The sequence below is a fragment of the Porites lutea genome, chromosome 4 (genome assembly GCF_958299795.1).
Source record: "Porites lutea chromosome 4, jaPorLute2.1, whole genome shotgun sequence".
NCBI lineage: Eukaryota > Metazoa > Cnidaria > Anthozoa > Scleractinia > Poritidae > Porites > Porites lutea.
The window spans coordinates 49532659-49557339 of NC_133204.1; the positions used below are offsets into that span (position 1 = coordinate 49532659).

Sequence of the window (24681 nt, forward strand, 5' to 3'; positions counted from 1 at the left end):
GTTCAACAAGCTTAAATCCTCGGCTACGCTTAATTAGTTTGCCTTTGGAAAGTTGTTCGAAAATATGTTTTGATTTTGACCGATTTTCTAGCAAACTAGCTTTTATGTTAAAAACATTGCCCAGGTTAAACAAAGGAATAATAATAATTATCATTATGTTTAAGTATTAATAATTTACACCTGCACTTAGGACCCTGATTTAATAATACAACAGTGTTAAAAGCTGAAAATAAAAGTCAGTCGTCTTATTAACGCCCTGCTCCGGCTATGTCCTGTCTATTTCCAGCATGCATTTTATTGTAGCACGACTTTGGATTGTGTTGGTGTTCGGTACGATTGTACATTCCAAAAGTAGAATACCTGGCCCTAACATGTTGGCGTTTAATTTTGCTAAGCCGAAAGAGGGAAGAAAGCTGAATGGAAACATGATTAAAGAAATTTTAGTGGATTCAGAAAACCACTGTCAATTCAAGTGCCTTAAAGAAGAAAGGTGTCAATCATATAACTTTGCGACGCTTGAGAATGAAGCAGGTGGATTTGTGTGTCAGCTTAGCAACTCGGATCGATTTAGGAGTCTTGATAACTACAGTCAAGATGGAGATTTCAAGTATGGTGGTCTGAAGGTGATCTTCGAAGAGAAGTTTTCAATTCAACCAACAATTCACTATCCTCTAAAATTAAGTAAAGATAAATGTCTTATTTTACCGTATCACATGTTTTAAGGCTATGTATTTAGCAAAGAGGCCAGTTATTATCTAAAAAGTTACCTGTTAAAAGTAATAAGAAGAAGAAGAAGAAAAACTTACTGAAGATATGACGAGACAAATAGCAAAGACGAAGATACTCTGTGGAAAAACTCCTGTTTATTTATTGCAACTGAGAAAAAGTGTTACTTCTAGCAGCTTTCTGTAACTAAGACTGTTACTCTCGTTGCCACTGTTTGTGATATCCGTTACGTTACCGTTTATGTTATTGTTACTGTATTTTCAGAGTGCATGTGAAATGGATGGTTCTCTATGTGGCGCCAAAGGGGTCTGCATCCCTAACTATCAGGACGATAGCGTACGATGCAGTTGTTCCGATGGTTATGCAGGAATCCCTTGCAGTAAGTTTTTACTGACATGCTTGGTTCAGGTAATTGAGTCGGCTAATATGTAAAGCGACAAGTACGGTGTGGGGAAAGTGAGATCGACAACTGATCGATAGACGTGTTTTGAGGCTACATAAAATTAACTGGTGTCTGATCATGACCAGGTCACGGGACTCCCACTGCATAGTTATTAAATTATTGTGACACTTGTGAAAAACGTTCAAAATGACCCAAGTATTTAAAGAAACCGCTAGACACCATCTGGACAAGGATTCATCGGTTCCTTTTGATGCATCAGGATCCGAGTGATCTTGGATCATAAATCCTGATCTGGATCGTCCCAAAGGAACTCATCCAAAAATGAGAAATCTCTCCTCATTTCAAATCTATCATTTTAAAGCTTGGATGTTTTCGAATAATTTACTTTCATGTCGGTAGCACATAGTCAAAAGTTGAGTGCACCTAATATAGATCTTATTCTTATGACATTTGCAATAGCAACATCACTTTTTAACACCACACATCCTTTGTTATAACTAAATACTTTGGATTTTTTGATGAACAGAACCCAAAAGTTGCGTCCAGCTTCTTCAAGATGGTTTCTCATCCAGTGGCGTGTACATTATCAATCCAGATGGTGGAATTCCAATCCAAGTGCTGTGTGACATGACTACAGACGGTGGAGGTTGGGCGGTGTTTCAAAGACGTTTGGAGGGTTCCGTTAATTTTTTTCGTGGGTGGGATTCCTACAAAAACGGGTTTGGAAATCTGAACGGCGAGTTTTGGCTTGGAAACGACAATCTTCACCGTTTAACAGCCGCAGATGAGGTGGTGCTTAGAGTTGACTTGGAGGATTTTGAAGGAGATATCAGATACGCAGAATATACAACTTTTAACGTGTCTGACGAGAGTGAAAAATATCGACTGTCCGTTGGAGGCTACAGCGGTACATCGGGTGATTCAATGAGTTATGAAGGCGACAATTACTGGGAAGCAGAGTAAGTAAATAAGCCCTTCGGACGGCTAAGTGCAACGGCCACAGTTGGCTATCATCAGAACAAGTGCACCATTTGGAAATCTCGAATAAAGTCAATGGTCACCGGAAATTGTGCCGCGAAAGAGCCTGCTTGCGGGCTAGATGTTGGCTAGACCTCTAGCGTGCGATCGAGCAAGTAGCTAACCCAGTATTTGTTTGCAGAGTCATGGGGTTAGGGTAGCAACATACACAAGCAAGCAGCGAACGCGGAGCCACGAACCGCTAGAACCTAGGGCGTTAGTCCAAGAAGAAGAAAAAATACTGCTGACTAATTTTTTCTTTCTGAAGGCAAAGCATAGCTGTCAAGCTAATCTTATTGACTAATTAATTTAAGAGACCCCAACTTTATTTTTAGCAATCCGTCTTCTTGTTGGCTTTTCTGATTAACCGTGTTGTTTTACCAACGTGTTCGCTGTGATTACTTGTTTCAAAGAAAAGTGATTTAAGGCAAACTGCATGTGTTGATGTCGACAAACGGATTGTCCAGAAATAAACGTTGCCGAGCAGCCAAACTTCTGAGTACTTTGAGTTTTATTGTTAAAGCTGATACCAAAGTTTTAGACACGGACTTATCCGTCGATGGATCTCTACACGAAAAATAATAAACGTTCACTGTTTGTCGTAAAAGTGAATGTAAATGTCCAAATTACTTATCAAAAGTAAATCATAAAATGCCCGTTGAAAGCCTGACAAACAAACAAATCAGCAGAGTTCGCTGGTGTAAGTTCCGGTGCATAAAACACTTGACTATTTTATCAGGACGACCATCATTTACTTGTTATTAATTTTCCTCGTTTACATTTCTATAGTGGCATGCAGTTTTCCACAAAGGACCAGGATAATGACGGAGGAAGTGGCAGCTGCGCTCAACTGTACAAAGGGGCATGGTGGTACAACGCGTGTCTTTCATCAAACCTGAACGGCTTGTATATTAACGGTGCACATAGTGATGATGGTATGGTATTAACTGGGGTACCTTTAGAGGCTATTATTACTCACTTAAACGCTCAGAGATGAAAGTGAAGCCCAAATAAAATTTTGTATCCGCTTGCCCCCTTCCTCCACTGCGCTCCAAGTTTTCATTTGTTTATTTGCCACCTTAAAATCAATGTTATAAAGCCCTAATCACAACGTTCTCTCAACATTCTCACAATATCTGTTGACAGCGGATGCTGTGACTGTTTAACATTCCATCTCAACATTTTGAAATACTGTGAGCTGCTGTGACATGCATCCTTGGAAGGTGCAGGGGCTCTTTCGTTCGCCGACTCGACTGACTGCTCCTCTGGCCCCTGTATCTCCAAGGGTGTTTTGGATAGGGAAAGGTGAATAAAAGAGTTTTGAAAAAACGTTGTCCCAGCATCGAAATGTGCTGTAATATCATATCAAGTCAAGCTTCTTGATCAGCTCTCTCAACTTTGATACTCTCGCGCCATTGTACTAAGGGATTTCGCGAGGTATTAATGCCTTATTTTCTTATTAATTTTTTCTTTCCACTATTTGGCAGGCGCTCAATTGACCTCATTTGACTCACATTACCTTATAGGACTGTTTTTTGAACGCTTTCCCCCGCTTTATTGACAATTACAATGTTGCTTAGGAAACCGCTTCAGAATTCATCCTAAAAACACTCATACAATGAATTTCGATACAAAACCCACCCAGAGACAGACAGATGTTAACGAAACTTGCCCAGCAAACTGCACTGTTTTTCGCACAGACGCAAATGCAAACTGTAATGAAATCCTTTGTCTGAAAAGGGGAATTAAAATTTGAATGTACGCACGCAAGATTGGATAACAATTTCGATGTTTTTCTGTTTTAAATTATCCGTATTACGCCCTTTTGAATCATAATGACGTTGACAGTTTATGCATCATTGGCAGCAAAAAACGAAGTCATAATGTGCAAAATTGTGGAGCATGGAAAGTGATTCAATAAAGTAAAATTAGACAGTTTTTTCGTGCCCTTTAATAGTTTGACTTTTTCTAGTAATTTAATATTTGCGGTTTATTTAACCTATGAACCATTTTAAAACAAAACCTGTACGCAAGGTACTTTAGGTAAATAACTAATACTTAAACAGTTAAGGAATTTCGCGGAGGAGTGGAGATGAACTCCTTTATAAGAGCCTATGCGGGAAATGCCGCTGGACAGGGTAGGTTTTATCCTAGAAAGGGTTATAAACAGAAGTTGTTGTTGTCATAGACAGAGTGCTAAGTATTTGGGTTTCCTTTTTGTCCTATAAGCAATTGCATATTTTGATGTAATTTAATTTTAAAACCCCAAACCCCACGAGTTTCTCTTGGGTGTTCACTTAATTCTTGGTTTGTAACAGCCTGACAAGGTGGCAAAGCTGGCTTACAAAACAATTTTATAAATTAATCTTCGCAGAATCCGCATGAAAAAAAGTTTCATTCCCAGTGGAGGGAAACGCTTTTGTTCTTTTCGACCAACATGGCCGCCGTGACGTCAGGTGCAAACCAGTCATGACTGTTTTCATTGTATCATAATCATTAAACACGGTCAGCCGCCCAGTTTGGCTATCACTCTTATCTATGACATAATATATCACTATGACTACAAAATTCAGTAGTACTGTTCAGTAATGATCCCGTCATTGTCAGGATTGTATATTATTTACATTATAAGATCGTGTGTGTGGTGACAGCGTATTTATATTAGAGTGATTCTGAGTTCAAATAGATTTTTTATTGCACATAAAAAATGTTGTCGATGATATCTTATCCGTAAGTGATTCCATCATGAAGAAGTTTCAACTTTTTTAGTGCTGTGCCGCCAACTTGTAACCAGCGGCTATTACACTGGTTCTTAATGATTCTATACTAAAAGCAGTCTTCTAGAAATTCTCACTTTTTGTTTAAGACCCTTGTTGATAGAGCCTACGTCATGGCATCATCGTGTTATTCCACGTCGGGAGGTTAAAACTAACGAACATATCATAATAAAAAATTCATTTAATGTTTAAAAATAGGTTAACGGTTACTGTATTTTAAATATCAAAAATATGAAAATGGCTTGAGTTTTATTATCAATTAAATTCACATTCTTCTTCTCGATACAACAAGGTCCAAGTTTCTGCACCCGTTGCAATCCCCGAACTAGTACCTTGATAATAACAACACCTAGAAAAGAATAATCCTGTTAAATGCTGTCTTATTTCCACCCAGTAAGTAAACTTTCCCTGATTAGCAAAGTGTCCAGGGTTTCCCTTTCTAAAGGTACTTTCCGCCCATTTACACTGACTGCAAGTAATTTGATGGACCCCAGCCCAGTTGATTGTTTGAGACTAAAAGCCACCAGCCATTGCTGCTCCGCTTAATTACCTCCACTATGTCTCCCTCGTTGATGGTAATTTCGTTTTTCTCTTGAGAGATGTACGTGTACATGGCTTGATACCTCGTGTTCTGGGAATCATTTTCTTGCTCCTTTTCAGAGATGGACTCTACAGGAGTTGCTTTAATTTCATCAGTTCTCGGCTGGGGACTGCGTCCAAGAGATTTACTTCTTCTTCCTAAGGTCAATGCACTTCCATTCATAGAAGACCCGGATGTTTTCCCAGCCCGCACTAATGTTGTAACAACATTTGAGGGAGAGGAAACTTGTTTTGAAGCAGTGCTTACCACACAACTATCAAAACTATCCGGTATTACCTCAACACTTCCTTCTTCAGGTACAAAAACATCTGACACGAGGGGGAAGAGACTGCTGCTTGAATAGGAATGATATCCACTGGAAAAGGACATCGTATCTCCCTGATTTTGTTCCTTTGCTGTCCTTGTTTCACTGAACTGATGAGGAGTGGTATTTTTATTTGGCTTCTTTTTTATCGATCGCTGAACCTGAGATGGGAAGCGACAATAAAATTGTAAAAACAAAGTTTCAAGTTTATTGTTTTACTAATATAATATATACAAAACAAGAACAGCTTTTAAATATTAAAAAGCTTGGCCCATATGGCGAGCAAGCCCAAGGGAAACCCCCGAGCTTATAGGGAATAGGCTCCCTCAATTAACTATTAGTAACAACGAAGTATAACAAAAAGTAAATATGGAAAAATCAATAGCAGAATTGTATTAATCATAGTAAGGCTAAAAAAGCGAAGGGAAAGGGAAAATTGGGAAAAAATGAAAATGAAAATTGCTTTCAGCTTACAGCAAAAGGAGGCAGCGATACTTGTTGCATTTTGAATTTCAAAACTTAGAGAGTTGAAGAATTTAGGACCTTGGAAACTGATAGAGAAATTACTTATATATTAGTCCTGCAATGGGGTAAATAAAAGAGTCGATATCATAGTGCCATACGAATGGACCTGGCGTGTCACAGAACACATGTTATTGAAGCAATCAGAAAGTGAGCCGTATTTGTATTGATACATAAATTTCCCTATTCTAAGTTTGTATATACTCTCAAGATCCAGAATTCGTAAGTCTTAGAGTAAGTGTGAGCATCGAAAGCACTTCTCAACATTATTCTGACAACCCGTTTTTGAAGTGTAGTAGAGATTTGAAGTTTGATGTGGGAAGGTCGCAGTAGTATGAGTATATAAGGCTATAATAAAGTGTCCGTAAGGAGGAATTAATGAGGCAAAAACTTGATTTAGAAAATTAATTAAAATGATTTTGAGCAATTCCTTACAACATGACGTATACTAAGAATTCAATGAGTGTTTTGTCAGTGCGCATTCTCGAACCGGGCACTTGGAAGAATATTTTTCAATCACGTCTTTTTGAAAAAAAAAAAAAAAAAAAGACTCTCATTCACATATTTTTTCGTGAACGGACCAATAACATTTTAAGTATCTCAAGATGCAATTGCTGGGAAATTTATAAACGTTTGAATTTTCCTGACCTCTCCGGAAACTGCTCTCTTATGAATTGCTGGAAAAGGCTGCACAGGAGATGCTTGGTTCGCAAAGTTTTTCCACCTCCAGAAATTCAACTACATTTTCAGCGATTTTCTTTGTTGCAACTGAAGAATTGGTTAGGCCATATACTGCCCAAAATTCTGGTAAGAAGTGTCAGTAGGCTATTACTTCTTTCGCAACTGTTCTTTGTGTTATCGCAACGACGAAAGGGTCGAAAGGAGCATAGCCTTACGACACGAGACTAGCAAAGTTGGGAATATCCTTGAACAATATTATAAACACAACCTTTTTTATTCAATCTCAGTCGAATTTTTGCTAAAAACGACATTGCACAAGAAACGCCTGTTTTTAAAACTTGAATTCCTGCTCCGTACCGTAAATCTAAGAAAGCTTTCTCGAGTGATTCACAAAATTTTGGATCGAAATTAACAAATTGCAAAAGAAAGAAGTTACCTGAAAGAGAGAAGGAAAAGTTCAGACGGTTCTTTCAACGCCTGCTTTATTGGTCCGTTAGCAAGAAAAATTGACAATCATTTGGGGTTTTTTTTTTTTTTTTTTTTTTTTTAAAAACATGTGGTTATATAATCTTCTTCCAATTAACCCCAGTTTGACCTTCCGTACTTTAAGTGATATGGAACACGTTTGACAGTTTAGCTCCAGTTTTCACGGGAAAGAGACATAAAATCCAACGATTTAATGCCGAGAGAAAGAACGGATCCTTATCTTAAGGCTGTTTAATAACTCGCTCGTAATAACTTCTCTACAGAAACTATACAAAGGAAGAAAGATCGTAGCGATTAAAAGCAACACTGGATGAAAATGGAAGGTGTCTCAGGAATTCAAATCACCTATACAATATTACAATCAAACCCAGCTAAAACAGACACTGAGGGGGCCGTCCGTATTAACGGGATATCCGTATTGAGCGGGTTGAATTTCGAGAAAATGTTAAGGGCTTTCTGTCCCCAGGGACACAGTCAGCTGTCCGTAATAATGAGGTGTCCCGAAAGAGGGGTTTGACTGTATTATTTTTATCAGGCGTTAAGAGAGTTTGAAGACAATATTGACCATGAAAGAACCTTACCATGCTTCGCCTAATGGGGAGTGATCTTCTTCCTCTCTCACTATCACCATTTTCGAAAACTACGATGAGAAAGAAAAATCAAGAAATTCGTCAAATAATGCTACATGGATTATATGGGAAGCAACCGAATGGTTAGCGTAATTGCCGGGTAAGTATTACGGGGGTAGGCCCGAGTACGATTCCCATAGCAGCCAGACCAACACCTACAGTCTTTAAAAATAAATTACATGTTATAATTGATGCCTTTGTATCAAATCTGCATAGGGATACTATCAAGCTATCGAAACAGGAGTACCACAAGGATCGAAACGAAAACATAAACATTCGTTATTTATTTACATGACTGAAATGCGCGTGTCGATCTCTCAGATCCATGAAAATTTAATATCCAAGTTGCTACACAGGGCGAATAAAATGTTCAAAAATTGTCACTATAAAATGTTATTGTGTAACAAAGCACCTACCCCCTTCAGAGGACACGATATCCCCTAGTCCACACATTTTTCCACTCAATGAAGGCGAAGAATCATCAGAATCAACTACTCTTGACAAAAACACTGCAGGCACCCAGCCTTCTTTACCTTGGTATCTTCAGTACAGAAGTGCAAAATGGGATGAGTTTTTTAAATATTGCTTAAGCTTGTTTGTATCACTTCATATTTTGTTGAGCGATTTTGTAAGCGCCGGGAAAAGTACATGGTAGATTGGGTTTAAAACATATTGTTCCGCCACACGAGAAATCGATAGAGTTGAGGAAAGTAAAATGAGATGCAACGTCTTTTGGCATAGTGTAAAGGAGGAGAACACTGAACGAGCCTTTGTAATGAAAAAGCAATCGCGCTTTGAATTTTGGAAGATTTCAGTGTAATGGCGGCATTGTTCGTAAACCACTTAATTAATTTATTATTGCAAATATGCAACGACAATAACAACTTGCAGGAAACATTCCATCATTGTTTACCTGGCTAGCCACCATCCATCCAAGTTTTTTTCCACAACTTTGAGCGTAACACCAATGTCAAAAGAAAGTTCGTCTTCAGCTCTTGCTTCATAGCTTTGCATTGACTGATATGCTTCCTCTGTGCATAAAAAAGAAATAATTATAACATTCTTGATGCCGCATATGGCTACGCACCTGACAGACATTATGAACCAATCTTTCTATATTAACTTGGTGTAGTTTAGGCAAAACTTCCAATTTGCTCCTGGCTTTTAGGTGAGTAGTCATGATATTTTTTCCAAATCCACCCTAACCTGTAAGTTCAACACATTGGATGGACTGGCAATTGGGTCGTAATCCATTTTGCATGTGTAGCCTTTCCCAGCCTTTCTTTTTACCGAATCAAACGCTGTAACATGACCATAGTTCTAGGGGGTTCTGGTGGATGCTTCCTCGGAAAGATCTGACATTTAGGCTCTAAAATAGTGTAACCTTGACTCGTTATTCGTGACTAGCCACAGTTTTGACAACTACGTTTTAGAAAAAATTTAACTGAAATGAAACCAGCGAGAGACTCGAACTGTTATCCATAAAGTAAAATACATTGAAAGCTCTGCAACATAGCGCTGTTTTCCCGGGTTTTGCCTCTCTTGCTTTGCTCTGTAATTTACTGTCTAGCCTGTAGTGCAGGCGTATTTTGGGTGGGCGAAACCTTGTTCATGTTCGCATCGTTGTAGCCGCCATCTTTGATTTTATGACAGTGGAAGATTGGGGAGAGTAGAAATAGTAACCGTAAGGGTAGGTACGAGGGCGAAAAAAGGAAAGGGGGGAGGGGGAGGGGAGGAAAGATACTCCGTTTTCTCTTCTCTCTGCCCGCTCGCTCCCAGCTCCCTTTGACTCGCCCCATTTCCTCCTCTCTTCGGTTTCAACATGGCGCTTTCGCGAGCAAAAACATTTGCGCGCCCGAAGAAAACGCCTGCACTGCAGGCTATTTACTGTCCTTCGCCTACTCTTAGCACCAGCATTCTAGTCCACCAATCATGTAGCTTCTCTGGGGAAACCAACAATTATCAGAAAAAGAGCAAATGTGCCTATTGCAGTCGTCAACAGGATTCCTCCTCCTACGACTTAATTCCCGACTGTCTGATATTTTATTGCCAAGCACGTGCTTCGATGCGTATGGGTACATACGCCCTTGACTTGTACCAGATGCATAGTTTTTTAAGAGATACCACCACCAGGGACTTTGAGCACCAAATTTAGGCACAAACCTTGAAAGGGCATTTCCCCCTCTGAAAATTTTAACTCGAGCTGCTATGAAGTGCTGTTTTCAGACTTTTCCCCGCAACATTTTGTAAAAAGATAGGAAAATTACACAACGAACATTGCCGTGACGTTTTGAAGAAGATCTTGTCAATTCAATAGTTAAAAACCAACCTATTTTACATTTTTATAATATTGCTTTGATTAAGGACGTTTCTCCTCCTAACAGAAGCAGGGAGGTAGCATGCACTCGTATTCTGGTCAACCGTAATGCACGCGGTGCATGCGGCTGAAGTTGGCTCTGGACGCGCGAGATCTCGTCGAGTTTTGCCTAAATCTGCGCGGTCTTGAAAAAATGATGCTCAGTAAAATTGGGCAGTGCAAAACAGAGGAATGACATTAAAGGCGATCGTGCAATACCTCTCTTCATTGACGCCAACGTTTTACCCTTGAACGTTTTATATTTCCAGACATTATCTAATCTTATGCATGATGTCCATAACAATAAGGTACCCTCTGGCATTATAAATCTGTTTCAAAAAACAAGTAGTGGCTACTCTTACAATTCAAAAGCATCGGCTTCAGGAAATTTCATGTAAACAGTTCCGATCTAGAATTATATAAACTTTCTTTCTCTCGCTTTCGGGCTAAGCTGTCGAATGAGAAATCCTATCGCGTCAGTCAAGAAAAAACACTCCGCAAATTACTTTTTCTGAATTCAGAAAATGACTATACTGATAACGCCCATCTTAATAGAGTACTAAAGTGTGACGTCATAAAAATGAAATTTCTGAAATTATGGGATTTGTCAGGATATTCTGAAAGAACAATGTCCCAGAGGCCTACTTGCCAAAAATGAGCATTTGGGGGCAAATTGTCTCTGCGATCGTAGCCCAGTTATGCTTACAAAACTCCATACGAACCCTTCTAAATTTTTTTTGGGTCGACCCAAAAAAAAATTAGAAGGGTTTGTATGGAGTTTTCTGAGTATAACTGGGCTACGATCTCAGAGACAATTTGCCGCAAAATGCTCATTTTTGGCAAGTAGGCCTCTTGGACATTATTCTTTCAGAATATCCTGACAAATCCCATAATTTCAGAAATTTCATTTTTATGACGTCATCACTTTAGTACTCTATTAAAAAGGTAAAATTAGCCAAAAAAAGGCGAAACATAAATTCTTGCTTATTATTTTCTACTTTTTCAATTTGTTTGTTTAATTCTTCTTCTCTATCGTGTTATCTACAATGGAGGACAAAAGAACTTGGGACTGTGTGAAAAAGCCCTTCCAAGCAATTGTTACGTAGAACCCTGCTCCTAAGGACAATTTTTTTGTTCGGCTTTGGGTGCATCCCGTCGTTCCCCCACTCCCCCTAGCAATGTTGTGGCCAAAAAAGCACTTATTCTCACCCATTTTGCTCCAAATTCAACTTTGTTTGGGGTGGGAGGGGAGAGGTCGCTAGTTTTAGTAATATCACTGGAAAGGTCCCAACACTTTTGACCCCTATTGTCTGAAAACCACTTTGATAGAAAACTAGACGTTGCTTTGTGAGCTGTTGCACAATGAATACCTTAATGCTGGAATTGATCTTTTGACGACGGTATGATATATTTTTTCAGACCAGAACAGCTATTCTTTTGCTCTAACAGTGCTGGACATATTCACGACATTTAGCCGTAACATCATTAATAGAGCACTTTTCTGTTATATGTTTGCAAAGTTTCTTCCTTGTCTTTGTAAAAAGCAATGTAGCGTCAGTAACACTTTCGGCTACAGTTCCAGACATGCCAAATGGTAGATATTTTATAGTATCCTGAACGTTGATGCCACAGAACGTGACAGTGTAACGGAATCTCGAGGTTGCGTTACATTGAGTAGTTGAGCGCCTGTTAACATTCAGTTCTCGGCTATTTAAGTGAATATATATGTCCTTGGAAATCTGATTTATCATCAAACTGTATCGACACAGTGATAAAATGTTTGTTTGCGATGAATTATTGCTATTTCCCTGCATAAAACAGAAGCGTTGAGTGATTTACGACAGTTCTCGCCCTGTTAAAGTATAAAAATAATGTTTGAATTTTTGTCTATTATTTAGTTAGGGGTGAGAACTGTTAAAAGTAGCCTGTTATGCTTAAGACTTTCCAGTACAGAACTGTGGAGTAACGTAAAGTATAGAATAGGTCACGCATAGTAATTTCCGGCAATATCAGGGCAGATATGTTGGGAGCAGTCAACAGAATAATGTTAGCGAAGCAGAAGTCACAGGGAATTATGCTCACCGTTTAATTTGGCTGTTTGATCGCCGAAGTGTAAGACAATCTTCTTAAATTTGTTCATGTCTTCGTGTTCACACGTTGACGCAGAACCTACAGGGCGCACGCTAAGTATATCTGGGCCGGGTCTTACAGAATGTTACAGGTGTAGTTTGTAGGGTATAAAAAGGGTCGTATTCTGGCTTGGCTAAGAAATTCCTTTTGTGTCTTCTAAGTACATCTTCTCAGATAGTAAATATAGGTACTACCAGCATTAAAACGACAAATGCCGCAGGAAATAGAATGATTGTGCAGAAGATCTGATCAGCAAAAATATATCAAGAACTATCGACGGCCGCAACCCAGCTCAGTTCTATCCACGGTGTCGTGTTGATGTCTTGCAAACTTTAAGGTAATTTTAAGTAGCACGATCAGATTGACAGATTTATGTCCACTTGCTCAATAATACTCACAATCTTACCTTGGCCAGGTGCAAAGATTTTGGAGGTAGTGATCTCTGCGCCGTCATCAGTAGGCTCCAAATGTGACGCAGGAGCCCAGCCTATCTCGCCTTGATGATCAACCAACCACCAACCTTAAAAAAAATTGTAAATGTATTAAATTATCATTACTAAAGATCTAAATTATTTGAGGTTAAAAAGCGAACGCTCCAGATAATCGTAAAAGGTTAAGACAACAAATTTAAGTCAGCGACCGTTTCTAAACAAAGTTGGCTGGAAAATTGCCCTCTTATCTCTAACCAAAGTGGCTCTTTTCGAAAACATCAACAGTGTCACCAGCTGTAAGTGAAATATCGTTCTTGTTCTTCTTTTTGTAGTCAGCAATGACTATGTACTGTTCAAACACCACAGGTCCTGATATCTCAACATTTTCGGGATCATTACCTGCAATAAAACAGGAAAAGTAAAATTGAATTCACACATAGAAAGTCCCTCTTACATATATGGAAAGCACTTTGGCCACCGCATCATCTTCTCAAAGTGTGTGTAGTTACTTATCCTAGTTAGCATGTTGGCGACTTGCCCTGGCAATGAGAATACATGGACTTTTCTCATATCAAAAATGGCCTGCGTCACTCCTAGGGAAAAAGATTATAGTCACTTACTTTCATTGGTCTTGTCATTAATTTTGTTAGATCTGAAAATGAAACAAGTATGAAACACAATATGAAACGAAGACTTACACAATTTGTGGCTTAACATATGTATAACAATCCTTCTGTTTTATCTCCATTTGTAACAATTTAATCATGCACTTTTCCTGACTTTTCATCACCAAATTCAAATTCGCCATCATTTAATTTATCTTGTCTAACTGTTAGGCAGACAGAAAAAGATTACCCTCGATATTAATTTAACTGAATTAAATTGAAATTATTGAACTTAACACTTGAAATAAAGTCTTTGTTGACGATGAAGATGACGATGGTAATGACGGAGATAAACACCGGTAAAAACAATAATAATTATAATGATGCTGTTGGTAATGACATCAATTAAAATCAATATATCTAGGATCAGAGAGAAAATTATGAGGGATCAAAAATAAAATAAAGTTTAAGCTTCACGTATATGGCAATTCAAGTTGAGAATTTCTCAAAATAGAAAATGAGCAGATAAAAACAGCACAAAACAATTCTTATGGATAAAAAATTGCCTGAAACTGTTAATTTATGTGCAGAAAAATTGAACAGTAAACGACAAGTAATGGGGAAACTTGGTCACGTGGCACAAATTCGTGTTTGCTGTTTGACATAAACGTGATGCTTAACCTCTCTTATGTTCGCTTACGTTCCATGAGGACGCAAATCACTGAGGCGAGCCCGGCAAAAGAGAAGGACAGCTTTGCAGTTTGAAATATCATCAGGAGCGTTGATAAGGTCCTTATAAATAACACGGAAAAAAATGCCGAGAATAAGCCAGCAGTAACTTAAGGATAATGTAGATGTCAACAATTTTATAATTTGGTATCATCTTGTCTCTATACTCACGTGAAAATAATTGTTTAAAGATTGTCTTCGTTTGCATGTTCCGTCCTTGAGACAAAACTGGCAGTTTTCAGAAAATTTTCTTCCTGAAAAAGAACAACATCAAACAAAATTGCATGTTGGCCAGTTTTGTAACTTGACCGCAGATATTCTAAATGTTTATGACCATAGTCAGTAAACAAAAATTTGTGTCAATTGAATGAGTTGATATAGTCATACAAGTTACTAGAGTAAAAAGATATATAAGCTGAAGTCACTTCTTCAGATTTCTTCCCACGACAAAGTAACTTATGAACAATTAATTTGGGAATCTTTCAGTAAGGTCATTTTTTCCCTTACCTTTTAACATGGGAATTTCTCTGCCAGAGCCCTTCGGAAATTCTTTTTTGAGGTTTTCCTAAAGGAAACATTTTCATTATTTTCAGCAAAATAACATAACTTTATTCCCTCTTTGCATATAGTTTTAATATAGCTCATGACCCAACTTTGTGTTTTATAAGTTAAAATCCAGTCGGTTTCAGTGGAACTTTGATGTTAGGTATCTCGTTAACATTGAGTAGCAAGATTACTTTTATTAATTTAGCCGCCAACTTAGATAATGTGTTGGCAAAGTAGTTAAATAAAAATCGACTGACTACTTGTCGGAAAAAATAAGGAACAGTTACAGTTGACTTTGTTTTCCCTCGAGTCCTGGTGTTTCCCTCGACGAAACTTCAGGACTCGCAGGAAAACAAAACAAACTGGTTTCCTGAGTGACCTGACATTAGGTGTTTGGTTTTATTCCTAGACTTTCGCTTCAAACAGTGACAACAGAATCAATCAAAACAATTAGAACAATGTCTGTACTTTTCAAGCTTTATTGCAACAGAACTTTAATTCCATACTGGTGTTGTTGTGTTCATCCACGAAAGTCAAAGTGGCAGTTTTATTCCCACCTTCTGTCACACCACTTTCCACCATGCCTTGATCACGTACTAATGAATCCGGAGCGGAGTACATTTGTTGATCGATCCCAAGCTCACGAGTGACAATCGTTGGGTAACAGAAATATTATTGGGTTTTGTATGGGGATTTTAGCGATCGTTATTTAGGGCACAAAACCAGCATTAAAAATTTATATAAACCATCTGAACTTGTCTCTTTGCCTTATTAATAGCGCGTTCTAAACATTTTTGGCGGTTTCAGCGCGATTCATGCGCCGAGTTTTAGTTCTTCCGTTATTCATGAAGTTGGACGTTTTAGCGTGATTCCAGCGAGTTTTAGTTCTTCCGTTGTTCGTTATAACGGAAGAACTTACCGTGCAACTATTCTCACTCGTGAACTTGAGGTACTGGTGGCCCACAAGACCAAGAATTAACCAATGGTAGTCCTTTTTAGTTAGGAGACACCGCAAAGTTTAGGGTACTCAAAAATAAACAAAAAACACGTATAATTTTTCATCTTACTGGAAATTCAAACCGTCCCAGAAGTGCTTATGATCGAGATACTCGTAGCATTCAGTGTAAATACGGCTGTGACAGCCTTCAGAACTGATAAACTCAACAGCGAGCGTTGACGTTTCCGCAGCGAATCAGAGCGTGATAACCTCGTAGGGTTCTCCCACCAGGTGACGTGACCAAATGCACGCTTTTAAAAAGTGTTCACTTTGGCTGCACTTATAAGGCAACAATGACGATATGTCGTTTACATATCAGGCAGCAATGCCTCTGATTTCGGAACCGAAGCTGATCGTCTACATCGAGTGAGTGACCCATTTGCACATCTCAACCTAAAGTGCTAACTTCGTAAATAGTACCCTTCGGGTATTCACGAGTTAAAAATGTTGGCACGGATATCAGCCCTTTGTTACCAGATTTTCTATGAATAAAGGACACACGTCAACGACGGGCTCAGTCATCATGATCAAGAAAAATTGTTGCTTAGAGAATGCGGAAGAGAACTTTGCCTTCTAAGGACTCTGTTAGGTCAAACGTCACTGTGCCAAATATAATGCTTATGAGCAAAGTCTATTTGTTCATTTAGTAAGCAAGTAAGTAAAGGCATTTTTTATGGGGGGTTAAACAGTGAAAACTTTTGACGGTAGTTCTGGTAATAAAACCATGATAAATTCATAGCCCTCAATTTGCATTAGACACAGTCCATGAGAAATACAACGTCTAAAACAGCCCCACAAGGAAAAGACATTTATGTAAGATACTTATCATGTTTTCAACCTGTAGAAAGAAGAAATCACTGCACTGTCTGTAGATGATGTTAATACTTCCGTCCGACCACAGCACTTTAAGGATGTAAACCTAGAGGGGAGCAAATTAGCATTTGTATTTAGGACATTTCTTAAGCCCTTTGACACTAAAAAGCCAAAGAAGTTCTTCAACATCTATCTCATGATGAATGTGAGAAAACAAGTAACATCTAATACACAAACAACAGGCAGCCATTCCATACAATTAAGTAATTGATGTACGTTTTTTTGGTGCGGTTTGACCGTAGTAATTGCCTGTGTGTACTGATGAGCCATAAATTAAACCAGCAACAGTTAGATGAAAAATAGAGAGACATTTATTTGCTTTGGATATATCGGGTTGTTAATGGTAATTGCACGCATCATTTGTTATCCTGATTGCTGGGGCAACAACAGCTGTGCCCTTTCAATCTCATCATTGATTATATCGACGGTAATAGCGAAATATATTTGGACAAGGAAAGTCCAAAGTCCGACGAAAGGAAAGGTTTTCTGGTGCTGAATTTCGTTAAAATTGAAAACAAGATTACGACACTACGGAACTTGCTATCCATTTAGTGATTTACTAACTAACCAGTTTGTAATACTTACATAATTTTTTTCTGGGGTCTTGCGTTTCTGAATTCCTTCCACTGAAACTAGCTTGACTCGTCGGTTCATTTCAGTTGATTCCTTTACTTCTGACTCTTTTTCAACGGTTCCACCAGGCGACTTAGTGACAAAAAAGCATGGTTAGCAACTTTTATAATCTTTTGTTAAGTAACGTAGAGGAAGCTTTAAAAAACTACGGCTTCATATAACAGGCATGCTCATTTGGTTCCGCATATTATTGATTGATTGATTGATTGATTTGAATACAGTAATTTCATAAGCTACATAACTTCTTTACATGAAAGCCGTATAGAAACAGATTTAAATACTGTACAACTACACTAAAAATATGTACAAATAATAAAATATACTCAAATGTAGTCAACAGTTTGCCTGCCTACTAGCCAGTTTTCTTTTAGCGATAGCTTTAGATTCGGACGCTTTTATGTCATTTGGTAATGAATTCCACAGCATTCCTCCTCTGTATGAGAAAGACCCTTTATAATATTCTGTTTTTGGAACGTGGTCCAGTACAACATTATGTTCCGAATTTCTTAGCATAGACTTATAAGGGTTGTTCTCACAGACATTCGAGAAAAGATCGCTTAAGTAACTAGGTACATTTCCATTCACTGTATCATACATTAATAGACTTAAGTGCCTTTGACGCCTTGAGGCAAGCTCTTCCCAGTTTAGTTGTTTTCGTATTTGTGCGGAACGAACGTCATAACCTTGAAAGGTTATTATGCGTGCAGCACGATTTTGTAATTTCTGGATCCTAGTGGCCAGTCCCTGGTCTAAATTGTCCCAAGCAACGTCGCAGTAGTCAAACACAGGCTGGATAAGAGATTTGTAAATAGTATTTAGAACATGTAATGGTACATAATCACGTGCCTGTTTTGGACTACTGATGGATCGATTGACTTTTGAACAAAGTTTGTCAGCATGCTCGTTCCATTTAAGATTTTCATCTAAGTGAATTCCTATATATTTTGTTGCTTGGACTCGTTTAACATGATTGTTGCCAAACTTAATTGGATAGTCTCTTCCTAAGTTAGATAATTTGAAGGTAGTTGTTAAGAACATATACTCCGTTTTAGTGACATTTAAGCTTAACTTATTTGCAAGAAGCCAGTCCCTAACGCGAGTTAGGTTATTATATACCTTGGCATATAGTTCAGCAGTGGATACAGAGGACGCATATATCGTGGTATCATCGGCATACATGTGTGCTTTGGTATGGAGAAGACATCCAGGGAGATCATTAATATATATTAAAAACAACAAAGGACCTAAAATTGAACCCTGTGGAACTCCACAACTTATCAACTGGGGCTTAGATACACAGCCCTCTCCTACACACTGCTGTTGCCTATCTGATAGGTACGATAAAAACCAGTCGAGCGTTACACCTTTCAGACCATAGGGCTCAAGCTTTTTTAATAAAATATTATGTGAAACGGTATCAAAGGCTTTGGCAAGATCGAGAAGTACAATCAAATTGGTCATGCCTTTGTAAATGTTAAGATACCAATTATTTGTTAAATGCAACAACGCTGTCACTGTAGAGTGAAGGGAACGAAATCCAGAATGGTATTTTGTTAACAGGCTATTTGAATTTAAGTAACCGTATAGTTGATCGTAGACTAAACTTTCACAAATCTTAGAAATGGCTGGCAAGACAGATATTGGTCTATAATTTTGTACATCTGTGCGATCGTCCTTTTTATACAAAGGAAATACTTTAGCCATTTTCCACGGTGAAGGAAAGAGGCCAGTATCTATAGTTTTGTTTATGATACAGGCTAATAAGAAGTGGCAATAATTGGGCCAGCTTCTTTTAGAAGCCGACATGAGATGTTATCAAGGCCAGTGGCCTTGTTCGGAGATAATTTACCTAGTAACTTTAAAACTTCAGTGGCAGAGGTATGTTGTAAATTAAAAGTCGTGGAAACAGGCTTTATGTATGAGTCAAAACTTGTATTTCCACTAGGCAGTGTTGAGGCTGGGTTTGGAACAACAGATGTAAAATGGTCATTTAAAATCTCACAGATTTCTGCGGGTTTTGTGAAGGAATTATCACCACTTTTTAATTCACTTATTGAAAGATTACTAGTGCACTTACGATATGTTAACTCAGTGATTGTCCTTCATATTTCTTTCGGGTTACCCACATTTTGTTCCACTTCTGATTTATAATTATTCGCTTTTGCCATTTTAATCTCATTATTTATTCTATTTCTTTCTTTTATATATTCATCCCAGATAGAAGGCTGTTTTGTTAATATGGCCTGCCTTTTCAGTCTGTTTCGACCCGTTATCAGCTCTCTCAGCTCAGTAGTAATCCAAGGGGATTATTTATTTCTTACTCGCCGCGTTCTTATGGGCGCATGAGCGTCAGCTATTTTTAAAAACATATTTTCCCAGATTTCAACCATTTCATCGGGAGTAGTGCAGTTTCTTAGGCTACCCCAGGGCGCTGACTTTAGGTCTTCTCTGAAAGCACTTGCTTTAAAGTTTTTAAAAGAACGAGTGGTCATATGCTTATGAGTGTTTTTAGATGAAATGGCAAACTTACGTACTGCATAGACCATACTATGGTCACTTAATCCCATATGCACCACTCCTGATTTTAAAATCCTTGAGGGTTCATTTGATAATATTATGTCAATAAGTGTACTAGAATTTGGCGTGATTCTAGTAGGTTTTATATTGTATATAGAAAGAAATGCGGAAGTGCGCCTGCACGAAAACTATATCGGATAGGGATTTGGTTCACACACAAAAACGGTGATTTCGGAGCGGTTTCTGCGACGGAGCGAAGCTGGACCACGCAGATCTTGAAAGTGGATCGTCACCTCTCGGTGGAGTTTTTTTCTTGTGAAATGATAATCAGGAATAACGTACAAAAAGCCTAATTTTCCTTTAATCAGTTAACGTCAGAAGAGGTTCCAAAATTTTTTGCCTAGAACAAGACTTGACCCGAAAGAGGAGTGGAAAATAGACCCCTGTTTTCAGAAAATACACACTGGAACCCTGATATTGTCAACTAAATACAAGTTTGCTTTACAGCAACTTTGGGAAGAAAGGTCTTGGAAGCTTAACACAGGGAGTATTGATCCGCTTAATGCAGATTGCACTATAATATTAACTGAAAGATTATACAGGCTAGCACGCTAGTTTTGGTCTTGAAAGGGTCGTTTCCTTTGTGTGCGGACTGGAAAAGTCAAGTTGCAATATTCGTTTTCATTGTAGGTATGCCGTCTCTAATAAAGTTACAAAAGAGTGGGATAATGAAACTTGTCTTGTTTCAGTAACAATCCCAAGCATTTAAACCTGTCAATGCTTAAATGTGTAGGTGTAATTTGTAGCGAATGTCAGAGAAGCATTTGCAATGGGTGAGAGGAGTAACTCTAGGTTCCATGCGCATGAACGTACATATGTAGTTGTCTAGCCTTTGCCCTCAAATATTTCCGCCTCTATCAAGTTCTACACTCTTTTTATTTCATGTTTGCTCATGCTCTTGATGCGCCCCATACTCACTTGACACAGCTTATGAACAGAAAACAGAACCATGAAGTTTAAAATGGGAAATGATAAGGAGATTGTCCACAACAACTCAACACAGAGATCTTCATATCTTGTTAGGTATACAATAATCTGTTAAAAGATTTTATGCGCAGAAAAGTAATTGAGTTAAGAGATGAATACCTTTTGTTGTTTTTACACGTGGAGTTCCATCTAAATCGCTCCCACGATTGTTCTTTCCGACATAGCAATCAATATTTCGTTGCCTTGTGTTTCGGAACGGTTCTCCAGTACTTCAACTTCTTCTCCATATTGAGGTGACACCACACCACTTTCCTCCCCAGCATACGACGAAACAGACAAATACTTCGTTCCTCTGAAGCTTTTTTCATTTTGATCTGATGCTGTTTGGATACAAGGCCCCTCTATTCCATACTTGTTTTTTTCTGTATAACCAATAGTCTCATCACCTTTGGATTGTTTCTCTTTCGTCTTGCTAGGAGACTGAATGTGCGTTGTGTCAGCGCAAAATTAGTTAACTGAGTTTTCCTTGGAAATATTCGCAATGTCAGCACCAACGCTAAACCGTCTCTTTGCCACTTGGGTCAAGACTGGTGAACGAGAAGTGTTTGCCTTAGAACCTTGGTCAGACGTTGATCTCCCTAACAGACCAGGACGTGTAAAAATCTCATTGGTTTTGGGCTTCTGGTGATCCGGAGGTAACTCTGCCTTGATCGTCCTATGAACCATGCCCAGCACTGGATTCTTTGGCAATGTTCGAAGAGAATCTCGACCTAAAATTGATGATTCAAGAGTGATGATTAGAACAACGAATCTGTATTGAAAGAGGAAAGACCATAAACGATCGTTACTCTTGCAAATATTGTAATGAATGTAATGGATGGGAGAGATTAATGGATGGATGGATGGATGGATGGATGGATGGATGGATGGATGAATGGATAAATGGATAAATGGATAAATTGATAAATGGATGGATGGACGGATGGATGGATGGATGGATGGATGGATGGATGGATGGATGGATGGATGGATAAATGAATGGGTGGATGGATGGGTGGATGGATGGATGGATAAATGAATGGATGGATGGATGGATGGATGGATGGATGGATGGATGGATGGATGGATGGATGGATGGATGGATGGATGGATGGATGGATGGATGGATGGATGGATGGATGGATGGATGGATGGATGGATGGATGGAAGGATGGATGGATGGATGGATGGATGGATGGATGGATGGATGGATGGATGGATGGATGGATGGATGGTTGGACAGATGGATAGACAGTGGAAACTGGACTTTGTTCAAACTCCTTAGGTTTACGTACCACTTAAAACTTCCGTCACTTTAACATTTTTTTTTTAACTCCTCCTCTTTTTTTTTGTTAGATTCTAAAGTTGCAGTCACCCGCAGTTTGTTTTAGTGTAACCTTCTTCGGCCAAACCTTTCACATTTGACTGGTTTTTCCATAAAGGCGTTAAAAAATTTATTAACACTTTCGGAATTTCTTACCACAGCTGGAAGGATAAGTAATTCCTAGGAATGGAAAAAGAGTTGCTGTTAGTGTAACGTCAAGCAGAGTAGATTTTGTGTTGAAGACTGAGCTGGATTGTCTAAAATAAGTCTTTGCTCCACACAAAAAAAATTCTCTCGATCCTAACTGATCTACTTTTTTACCTTAATGAAATTTTCCAATCTCTCAATCTTTTTCAAATCGTCCTCTTTGAAGAGACTTTGAGAGAAGTAATTATTCAACTCTGCAACAAAGAAAGCTTTATTAACTAATGCTGTAAAACTCGATAACACAGGGGGCTCAATTAACATGCATTTTAAAGCTTACGGAACGCGAATATTGGTAGCTTTTTTGATAAAAACAAAAAGAAAGTTGTGATTAAGATGTGTAAACAGAAGAAAAATATTATGAGGACGGTTGAAACTGCGCTTGCTTGTGTGCTCTGTGATTCCTGAAACCCTCAAAAAATCAGAACTACTTTCAGTGTAATAAACTAGAATAGATTTTGAGAAAAACTCGTGTTATAGAAACTACTGCACTGGAGTTACAAAAAATAAACTAAAATGATGTCTTTTTGCTTAGGTGACCACCGTTGCTTATAGATAAAACTCAGGTCATGAACTTGATGAAGTATGTGAAAGACTATAGATCTTTTCATTCGATACGAAGTCTACAATTTCAACTAAATGAGTGATTTGATAGTAAAACTACAGTTTTTAATAGACTCACTCGTTGGATGCAAGATTTTAAAGCAACAGTCAATCGACTGAAACATTGCTTTCTGATCAACAATGGTTTATGAGCGTATCAGTACTATCAAAGAATACCTGGTAAGGTTTTTACAAGAGATTTTGCAGTCTTCTTTGAATAACCACCCTCTCTCTTAAGCAAATTATAAACCGTGCTCGGCAATTAAAGGAAATTTTAAGAGAGCTATGTTCACTATTTTGATAGCGCTAATAACTTGTAATTTGTATTTAATTTAGTGAGAGGACCTGCAATAACCATAGAGTATTTTACAGATCAGTAGACAATGACGGTCAGTATAGTATTCGATAACTCGCTACCATACCGAGATCATTGGTCTGGTTAAATATATCCCATCCGCGGAGACCCAGGGGTACTAGTCAGTTGGTTTGGGAGAAAAGGTGCGACGAAAGATTTCAAGTAAGGGTTGTAGAGCCCCTGGGGACATTGTCATACCAGACCAGTTCCAAACGGTCGCAGCCGTCCTGGCTTCTGATTGGCGCTTGTTTTTCTGCCCAATCAGAGGACAGCAGGCTTTGGAGCCGTTTCGAGTGTTTTTACACGCCAAATACATTCAGCTCAGTTGTTCGCCATGATTGTCTGCGCTGGATTTATTCGAGGTGAAAAGTTGTAATATCAGCACAAAATGCAAAAAAAAAACGTTCAGAATATTTGGGAGAATCTCACCGGTACCATAACTAAAATGAAAAATCGCTAGCTCCGTACTTCGAAAATCAAATTCGAAAAACACAACTACAAGACTCTACATCAGCTGTTCACCGACAACGACCAACAATCGTGATATACAATTATCATTTTGAAAAAATATTTATCAATTCATATCTCAAGAAACGCACCTGCAATTCAATAAACTCTTAATATGTTTTTCGAAGCGCCATTTTGCTCCCGTCAGAGTACAGAACTGTGATCTCATATGCCTGATAGAAGAAATGAAATTTTAAACATTTAATTAGAAAGTCTTGTGTTCCTACCATTCCAGTTGGATACCACTAATGCTTACCAGAATCAGGCTGTGTGGCACGTGGAGTTTTAACCCAACAAGTGTTGACTGTTTTCATTTATTTGACTCATTTCCTTTGTCCTTGGCCTTGGTTATCACGCGACAACCACGTGACCTTGACCTTAGGATTGAAAACCCGTGAACTCAAGGAGTTGCAGATTCAAAAACCGGGTAAAAGCATTTAATAATAATAATAATAATAATAATAATAATAAAGATTCAGTGAATTCCAAACTAAATTCAAACTAATTGATATGACTGTTCCATCAGATAGAAACATCGCACTGAAGGAAACTGACAAAAAAAAAAGCAAGTACAAAGACCTAGAACTAGAAGTACAGAGAATGTGGCATATGAAAACCGTAGTGATCCCTGTGGTTGTTGGTGCCTTTGGTACAGTGAAGAAGGGTATGGTAGAAAACATCAAGAAAGTATCTGAGAGA

The 24681-nt window shown here is 38.4% G+C and overlaps 2 pseudogenes; one reads left to right on the plus strand and one right to left on the minus strand.

Moving 5' to 3' along the window:
• Nucleotides 1-271: 271 nt before the first annotated feature.
• Nucleotides 272-3271, plus strand: LOC140936036 (microfibril-associated glycoprotein 4-like; annotated as a pseudogene).
• A 1234-nt stretch (nucleotides 3272-4505) lies between these two features.
• On the minus strand, nucleotides 4506-23913 carry LOC140934823 (uncharacterized; annotated as a pseudogene).
• Between the last annotated feature and the right edge of the window lie 768 nt (nucleotides 23914-24681).